Source organism: Mus caroli, chromosome 2 (assembly GCF_900094665.2).
Source record: "Mus caroli chromosome 2, CAROLI_EIJ_v1.1, whole genome shotgun sequence".
NCBI classification, from domain to species: domain Eukaryota; kingdom Metazoa; phylum Chordata; class Mammalia; order Rodentia; family Muridae; genus Mus; species Mus caroli.
Window position 1 is genome coordinate 103,959,006 of NC_034571.1, and position 9,512 is coordinate 103,968,517.

The 9,512-nt window shown below is 34.3% G+C and overlaps 1 protein-coding gene across 3 annotated transcripts in view; it reads right to left on the bottom strand.

The window, feature by feature from the left end:
- The window catches only part of Ano3 (anoctamin 3), a 284,964-nt gene that overhangs the window by 178,206 nt on the left and 97,246 nt on the right, over positions 1 to 9,512 (bottom strand). The window contains exon 1 of one of the 3 annotated variants that reach the window (XM_021184438.2): positions 7,056 to 7,282. The exons of the other annotated variants lie outside the window; for them this stretch is intronic. The gene's annotated coding sequence lies outside the window, so the exon portion shown is untranslated. Of the gene's footprint in view, positions 1 to 7,055; positions 7,283 to 9,512 lie in introns of those variants that run through there. 3 annotated transcript variants of the gene reach the window in all.

The window sequence follows — 9,512 nt, forward strand, 5'->3', positions numbered from 1 at the left end:
GGGTAGGGAAGTGGGGGGCGCTATGGGGGACTTTTGGGATAGCATTGGAAATGTAATTGAGGAAAATATGTAATAAAAAATATTAAAAATTAAAAAAAAACTTAAAGGCCAGCCTGCAAATATTCTACAGAATATAAATAATTCTCAAGTGAAATATCTATCATATTCCACATGGATTAAGAATCTCTTAACAGATAAAATATTGAGTTTATATGAAATACATCATGTGGGGATTGATCTATTTGGATACCAAAGCTCCAAAAGAGGCTTACTGTATATCTCTAGCTATGTACTCATGGTGATGCCTTGCTGCTGCCTTTTAAGTTCTGGGTTACAAGGATGTGGCACCATGCCCAGCTTAATGCTTCTATTTCTCACATGTTGCCTATTATATTATATTATATTATATTATATTATATTATATTATATTATATCATATCATATCATATCATATTTATTATATTTATTATTATAAACTTCTATTGTGGAACCTGATTTTGTGTTCAAAATATTTCCTTTCTGTTCTCTTGGTTTAAGGCAGCCCACTTTTACAAGGTACCTAATTTTTTCTCTATTTTCCATTGCCATTCAATACCCAGTATGCATAATGAGCATCCTCCATTCTGGATTAGCTCAAGTCCTTTCAAACATAGCACCCATTTCCCAGTTCAGAGAGCATATATAACTATTTAATACTCAACTTTTAATGTATTTTTGTACATTTTAGGCTACAGATATACAACATACAACATTTATGAGCCTTGTTTTCATTTACTTACCTAAAATCCTACCAGTAGAGATAAGAGAAGAAAGCAGAGTTTGTCATCGATAGAAAAGAAAAATGAGGAGAGTCTGAAGGCTTCAGAGGACATTACACACATCCCTTTCCCAGGAAATGTTTGTCTGATTCTCTTTATTTCCCATGGAAATCCTCAGCACCTATTTTCTATTTTGTCTTTTCTTTCCTGAACTCTAAATTCATCCCCTTCCTCACAACAGTTAGATAGTCTATAGGAAGGGACAGCTGCCATGTGCCCTGGTTTTATTCTTGGACAATATTAACCTCTGAAATCACTGGCTTTTTAATTTTAACAATCTGAAGATACTTCTATTTCTATTTTATTCATCTCATAGGTTTTAATGTGTATATATTATGTATGTGAGGGTGGGGTATATGTGTCATATGTACAAGAGTGGGTGTGCTACATGTATCTGAATACACATGCTTGCAGGGGCCAGAGGAGGATGTAAAGTACTGTGCTCTGACACTCTTTACCTTATTTATTTAGTTCAGGATTCTCCAGTGTTTCTGTAGATAGGATGGTAACCATGCCCTGCTTTGTGTATGGGTGCTGGGATCTTAGCTCAGACCCTCTTACTCTTACCCACTGAGACAGTTCTTCAGATCCATAGCTATGTTTTTACTGTAGTTCTTACCATACACAAGTACTAGTCAAGGCTTTTTTTTTAAATCTTTGTTTAGGTGAGGCTTTGTGCTCGCCCACTGAGCTGAGCACCCTCTAGGTATCTGAAAGTCTGCTCACAGTTACTGATTCACCACAATCACCCTTGCTCCTGCCATCTGCTTCACTCCATAAGGAAAGGAATCTCAGGTTCAAATTTAAACAATTTTCCAATGTCAAGCAATGTACAAATGGTAGTGTCAGTATTTAAACCCAGATCCTAGTTTAATGTCCCATTTTCTTAAGAATATTAAGTTACATTAGAAGATTTGGATTTATTAAATGTGATTTAAAAAAATCTGATCAGTTCCATTAGTACAACACTAATTTAGCAAACAGTGCTTTCTTAATGAATCTTTGAATTACTTGAATTCTTGAACCTTTTACTTACTACTACTGTTGTCAGATATATAAAGAACACATCCTGATACTTGGTGATTCATAAACAACAGATCCTCTGCACTGATATGGGTTCTGAATTATCAATCTGGATGCATTAACTAAACTGAAGGGTCCAGTTTGTCATTTATAACAACAGTCTCTATGGAAACAGAGTCAAGTGTAATTTGGCTTTGGTGGATTTCAGTGACGTTTTGCTACTGTTTAGCAGCACAGGGTCATCTGAATGGACATAGCTCAGAGTTGAGAGAACTTAGTGGCTTTGAGGAATGCTAGATACAAGTCTGTGACTTTTGGTATGAAGCACTATGTGCTCCCAAGCAGAACTTGTTATACCACCCCATATTTTCTTCATACACACACTTATTCAAGCTTCCAGCTCATTTCTCTTCCTTGTGTGTGCAGTAGCAAGGCAAACCTCTTGCTTTGATTAGGTAAATATACACTAAGCTCAGAACATATACGCTCAAATTAAGTACCCTGGGTTAAGTCTTTAATAGCAAAGAAAGAAGCAAGAGATGGGAAAACACAAAAAAGAGAAAGGTAGGGTAGAAAAGAAGAGGGAAGAAGACAGGAGATATGAAAAAAAAATCTCAGAAGTAATTGCTCAGCCTCCTTTGACTTATTTCTCTCCAAGGCTATATAATCAATGGAATATAAATTCATATACACTAAACATTATATGTAATACACACCATGTAATAAATATTGTATGCAGTGGTTATAAAGTCTGCTCTTTTTTATACAGAATGGGAGAAATTTTTGTTAGGACTCTTTCTCTTCTAAGAGAAAGAATTCAAATTTAAATTAGAGAACTGCAGTTTCTTCTCAATATCAAAGACTATTATGTTCATGTAGCAAAATCTCTACAGCATCAATACCTAGATGTTTCTATGAACACTTGGTCTGGAGACCCAGGAAGCACCTATCAAAATTCTCTATTTGTGTGTGTCTGTATACAATAGGTGGACCAGGAATTTGTCATATCCTCTGGAAATGGAATTAACAGAGGTTGTAAATCACTTGAAATGTGGAAAACAACTATATTTTTCTTCAAGAGCAAGATGTATGTTTTAATAGCTGAGCCACCTCTATGGCCTTAGTGGTAGAAAATTTTTGTTAGCTGCCATAGAGTATAGTAAGTGAGCCAATTAAGGAATAATGCTAATGTAAACCAGAGGAAAAGGAAGCATCAATATTTATCATGTAATCCATCCATAATTTTATCAGATTTCACACGAGGGAATTCAAAAGAAGTCTCACTGCAATTGGTATGGCATTTCCTTTGGAAAAGGAATACTACAATTTTGTACGTTTTGTATGTTCTCTATTATTCCATCAGGTCACATGAGGGAGATGAAGACCATGCCCTGTTGCTGAACAGTTTTATGGATACATACATACATACATACATACATACATACATACATGTATTCACACACATATGAACATAATTTTATATAATAAGATGTATATATCATTATTGTTTTATTCCCAACAAAATGATGAATTTGATGTATTTTGCTAAATTATTCATTGTTCTGTACCACAGCAATCTCGTGGATATACTTGTTTTTACATTCTTAATTCCTTTAATCAATGAAATACATATCTAGTATAAAATTGAAATTATTTTTAAAATTGAATATATTTTTAAAAGCAAGGTTTTTACCTACACTCTTAAAGCCCACAGCAATGGCTTTGCATTGCCTCAAGCTACAATGTTTTCCAAGAGCTGTTGTTTAGTACAGCACTCATTTAACAAGTTCATCGTGTGTTGCTGTTATGATTCAGTTCTGCCTGTGCAAGGTGTTCAGATCATTACAATGAAAAATACTCAGTGAGCCTCCCTTTTAAGAGAATGATGTGGTTAAGGAAGAAGAAAGGGAACATGTTATAATTGGGTGAGATTTGTTCCCTGTGAGGGTAAGAAAGAGTTTAAGTGTTATGACTGCAAAAATGAAATAATTGTTTCAGAAAGAAAACTTTTCAGAAGTTATATGTATCTTGAGTCCTAAGGAAGTGAATAGCAGGGGAAATAGAGCTCTTGTGAGCAAAGGGACTAAGGAACTCCATTTAAGGTTCCAGGGAACAAGGCTAGGGATACTGACGCCTGTGAACAGATTGATGGTGATAAGAACAATTCAAATGCGAAGGACTTGGAAAAATAGAAAGCATAACTCATATTAAATCTAACATTAAAGTGCTATTCTCTAAACCGTCTTAATAAAAAGTTTGTTTGTTTGTTTTCCCCAATAATCCGCAAACTTTTGAGGACAGCAACCATATTATTTACATGTTAAATCCATTAAACCTTATTCATCTCTTCCATGCGTTTACACACACACACACACACACACACACACACACCCTCAGCAACCATTAATGTAACTTGAGATTTTCATCTCAAAGTCTATTAAATATTTAGTTTTATAGATTTTTAAATGTATACTTTTTTTCTGCTATAAACAAAAACAAAGAAACTTACCACACTCCCATTACAACTACTGATCTCTCACAAATGATCTTCATTTTCTTTCCAACCTCTTTTTTTTTACTCTTTACTTCTGTATCACAAAATACTCGGAATTATACTATTTTTAATACTGTCACCTCAGTGTTTATAAATCTTAGCAGCTTCTACCTCTTGATCCATTCACCCATGCACCTGTTCCAGCTCAAATCACTACCATCTTCCACCTGGACTACTGCAAGGAGGACATCTTATCTCCTTGTCACCAAATGAACACGTATCTCTTCAAAGTTGTTAGCCTCAAAAGAACGTCTCAGACCTACAACAGAGATCTAAAGCACCGTGTCTGGGAACTTCTGCTCTCTTCTTTGGCTACCATCTATGTGTTCTCATTGCCAATCGTGTATACCCAATGCCTCATAGAGGCTCTCTATCTTTGATGCCTGTCACTCCATTTCTCCCCTGTGCTGATGTCCCACCTCCTAGTCCTCGTGCACCATGTCTACCTTTTGATAAGTAGCTTCTACAGGATGGCAGCCTTTCTACAACCTTACGTTGACATAAGACATTTTGTAAACAGGCTTATGCAGTGGATACCCTGTTTAGTTTCTTAATTTTCCATTGCTGAAAGCTTTGCAAAAGAAGGGATTTTGTTTTGTTGTTATTTTGTTCTGCTTTTCTGTTTTCTTTTGCTTTTTTTTTTTTTTTTTTTTTTTTTTTTTTTTTTTTTTTTTTTTTTTTTTTTTTTTTTTTATCAATGGATTACCCAGTACACTCTGTCCACAAGATGGACTTGAGCTGCTAATAGCAGACAGAAGATAAGGGCTGTCAAATATGATACCTAGATCATTAGCTTCATTATGACCTCGGCACCTATTGAAGCTGCACATTCTTGAGCTTCAGCTTATTGCATTGAGCTTCTAATGCAATAAGAAGCTGTAAATTATTTTTTAAAACAATTCCCACAGGTAATTTTGATACAAATTTGCCAACCTCTGTTCTAAGGTATTTATTTAAAAAAATAGATATTTCAAAGCATACATATTTTAAAGCTTGTTGTAGTCCAGATTTCTTAGAATGTGAGAAGTCTGAAATAACAAATGCAATCTCACTTTTTTGAAGAAGAAATGTCAAAATAAAAAATATATATAGTTGAATCTGAAATTACTGATATTTCTGTTTTTAGGAAAGTGAAACATTTCTTATATATATCAACTTTAGTTATGCGACTTATACTTTTCTCTGAAAAATATTCTCAGATATGAAGCTATTTTCTAATTATAGCTGATATTAAACTAGTTAAGATGAGGAATGAGAATTAAAATCTGCATTTCTTATTTTTTCAGGCTGTCAATCAATGAATTGATCAAAATGATTAATTAGACCTTCTGACTTCTAGATATGCTTGTCCAATATTAAGTTTATTTATTTTGCTTAGAGAACATTGTCTTTTCACACTTATTGTATAAGATATGTATATTTCACTGAGTAGTACTATAGAATAGTATTAAAAAGAAGGCAGCAAAATAATTATTTTTCATAAGAGTGAAATCCAAATTTCTAAATTATGTGACTTTAATTCTCTCAACACTATGTCATAAAACATATCCATAAGAGAATAACAGTACTAAACAAATACAAATAGTCCCTAAACAAGAAAACATAAATGTATGGACAAGAGAGAAGCAAACACATTTTGAATTTGTGCGATGTAGCAGACACTAGGCTAAATGCTATATTAAAAGTATTTTTTCCTCTTAATTTTATTTACTCAATACAATATTATCTCTGATTTATCTAAGAAAAAGTCAAAGCCAAGTATTTTGAATAGACAATGATGGAGCACAGACTATAGTTTTCTGTTGTGTTCTTAATGCAACATGTAAATTTTGAATATTTACTTTGCAGAATTAGTTTACAGAGAATATCTTAGGAGATACTGTTCCTAGTGAATGATTGTTATATTAAATGACACATAAGGAATCTTGTAAATACTTTTTCTCCATGAAAACTTACTTCCATGTCAGTGACTATCAATTTTAAGTGCTCAGACTCTGAGTGCAGGCCTATATTTTCTGATTTGTAAATGGGATTGTTTCTTATTTCTAAAGAAAGAAATGAAAACAAATATTGAAGAAATGATAAATACTTTAAGAGTAACTTTTAAGGGCATAGAATACAAAGAAAGCAGGTTGAAGACATGCCCTTTCCCAGCATACTAGTGCTATTCAAAGTCGGGTCATTTCTGTAGGTTCAGGTTTAATCCTGTTTTCCTTCCTTACAGCATTTCTTCTGAGACTCTGTACTTTGACATTAGCAAAGAAGTCACAAATGAAATTATACCTTAAGAATGATCAGAAAACACGTATCCTTACAAAGAATGTGCTTTACATAATTCCACATCTACATCTATTTTAGGTAGAATTTCTGAATATTTTTTTTCATGAAACCAAAAGTAATACATCTAAGCACAGCCAAAACGTCACCGAGAGGTGGTAACTGTTCTGCATGCAAGATACACACCACTCATTATCAAATCCACATTTAGATCACACCATTTCACTTTAACAGATTCATTTCTAGCATCAAGAAAAATTTAAAACTCTCCATTCCTAATTTTGAAAATCAATACCTGTTATTCTTCCTTGCTTTCACTATGCATGCTTAACTAAACAGAACGGCAGTACAAAATTCCTAGATTGAGGCACTTTTAAACATACCACATTCAGAGTTCTGGGATCAGCTGCATTTGGAATTCCTCATTGCTGACAACCGTCTCCAGTGACAACCTTCTTTAAATCACTCTTCAGCATGACAGCTGAAAGTTCTGCCTTCCACCGCCTGCCTGATCCATTAGCTGGAGTCTTACTTCGTGAGGGCTGCACAAAGCATTTGACTGGAGGGTTTTAAGGCAACTCTTTAAATGTCTGGGTATGAATAATGACTTTAAAAGAAGAGACAATGCAGCTCTTTATAAGAACTTCTCTATTGCTTTCTATTAATTTATTTTAGGGGGTGGCTGAAGTACAGCATGGGGCTGCCTCGTGTGTCATGGGTTAATACTGTCAATGTATGATTCATCTAAGTGACATTTAATCATATGTCAGTGACATTTAATGATTTGACTGTCAATTTTTAATAATCTATTGCATATGGTATTTGAATGAGCTGAATAGGTTGACATAAAATGTGGGTGGTATTTTTAGTTTAAATAATAGAGGTCTCACAATGTGACCTTTTTCATTGGTGAACTTAACCATATTTTTTTATAACTTAGTGGAATTTAACAGGATTTCCTTTCCTTTTAAGCATTTATAGAAACATTTCTTGTACTTTTATTCAATTAGGAATGGTACAATACTTCATGATTTCTGGAAAATACTGCATCTGTGAAATTTCCAGAATATTGTTTTGGCTCTGTGTTGGTATAATATAGACTGATTATAACGGAATTAACTGTTACTTCAAAATAAAGAAAATTCACCAATTTTACCTCATTGATTACATTTACTTGATGAGATGAAATGGATTATTTGTCAAAAATCCTCCTTGGTACAGCATTGAATTGAAACTAATAAGGCATTGAACCTGAAAAACAACCAGTTACTTGATATAGCCTTAAATTAATAATTATGTTTACAAATATTTTCTTGCTGGTTGGTAAAATAAGCAAGTTTTTCTTATACAAGAGTTTGAGGATGTTTAGTTATAGATGACAATTATGACTGAAATCAATGTTTGTAAAATTTCCATAGACATGTCATTTCTTAGTTAAAGATACATTTTACCTATGCTTAGGCAGGAGATTCACCTGCCAGATGAACTGTGATGCACTCATGGAGAAAACCAACAGATTACTGATGTAGCCCTGAGAGGAAATAAATAGTTGCATATCCTATTGCTGAGGAAGGCTTAGTGGGAAATCGACTATTGTTGTTTTGCTAAATAGGCAAAATAGTCAACTTGTCTTCTGAATATTTGTGTTTATACCTGTAGCCTAATGCTGTTCTTAGCCCTGGACAGATACATAAATTTTACACACACTTAGCACTGGTCAAAGTGATTGTTGATTGCTCCTCCTCCCCAAGGCTGGGGATGTGATGTAAAAAGAAGTGGAAAAACTTTCAGATACAGAGGGGTGGGGAAAGTAGTATGGGCACAGTTTATATATTTGACTTGGTACTAGTCATGGACATATAGTAGCTGTGGATGCCAGCATAAGACCCGCACAGGTCTGAACCCTTCAATTCATCATGAATTGAGGAGAAGCTCAATAGTGTCACATTTCTCTAAGGAGCCACTGGCTGTTATTGATTTCCAGTAGAGGAATGTCATTTATTTTCAGTGGCATAGCTACTGGTAAGTTACCAAGAGTCTAGTAAATAGCCTACTATCAATGCTTATACAAATAATCTCAGTTATAAGTTTGGAGAAAAAAAAAACAGAAAGAAGTCAAAGTAGTTGGGAAATAGAGGGAAGTCTGTTGGAGTCTGGGTCACTGGGCAGGCAAAGAAAATGAGGATGGATAGGATCAACATACACATACATACACATGCATACACACATACATGCATGCATACACGTGCATATGCACATGTGCACATGCACACAAAAAGTTATCTTAAAATGTTCAATTCAATTAAACATATTTTCCATAGTAATATGATGAGATAATACATAAAGTAATTAATTTAAAAATTAATGATTCAAAAGCTTATTATATATCTAGTTAGCAAACATTGCTGCTCAGAGAAAGGGAACAGCATTAGCTTCTTGTTTGTTTTGTTTTCTTTATGAAGTAAGACTTCTCAAGTAGCAACTTGTTTTGCTGTACTGTTTCTTTCAGGGCATTGGGATAGTTACAATCACTTTACTAATTTTATTCTCACATTAAAGATGCATCATGTCTTGACTCTCCTGGGAACCTACTGCATTTCTTTAGGCTCCAAGCAGCAGCTGTGGTCAGCTGGAGGAACTGCCTTGGAAGGGATGGGCTGATTTGATTTGGTTTGGTTTGGTTTCCTCGTTGGAAAGGGGAGTTTCCATTCTGTAGTAAATGTATTTAAAAATACTTAATTCCCCGGGTGGACAGTTTGCCCCTTCTTAGAATTGGAAACAATCACCCATGGAAGGACTTACAGAGACAAAGTTCGGAGCTGAGACAAAAGGATGGACCA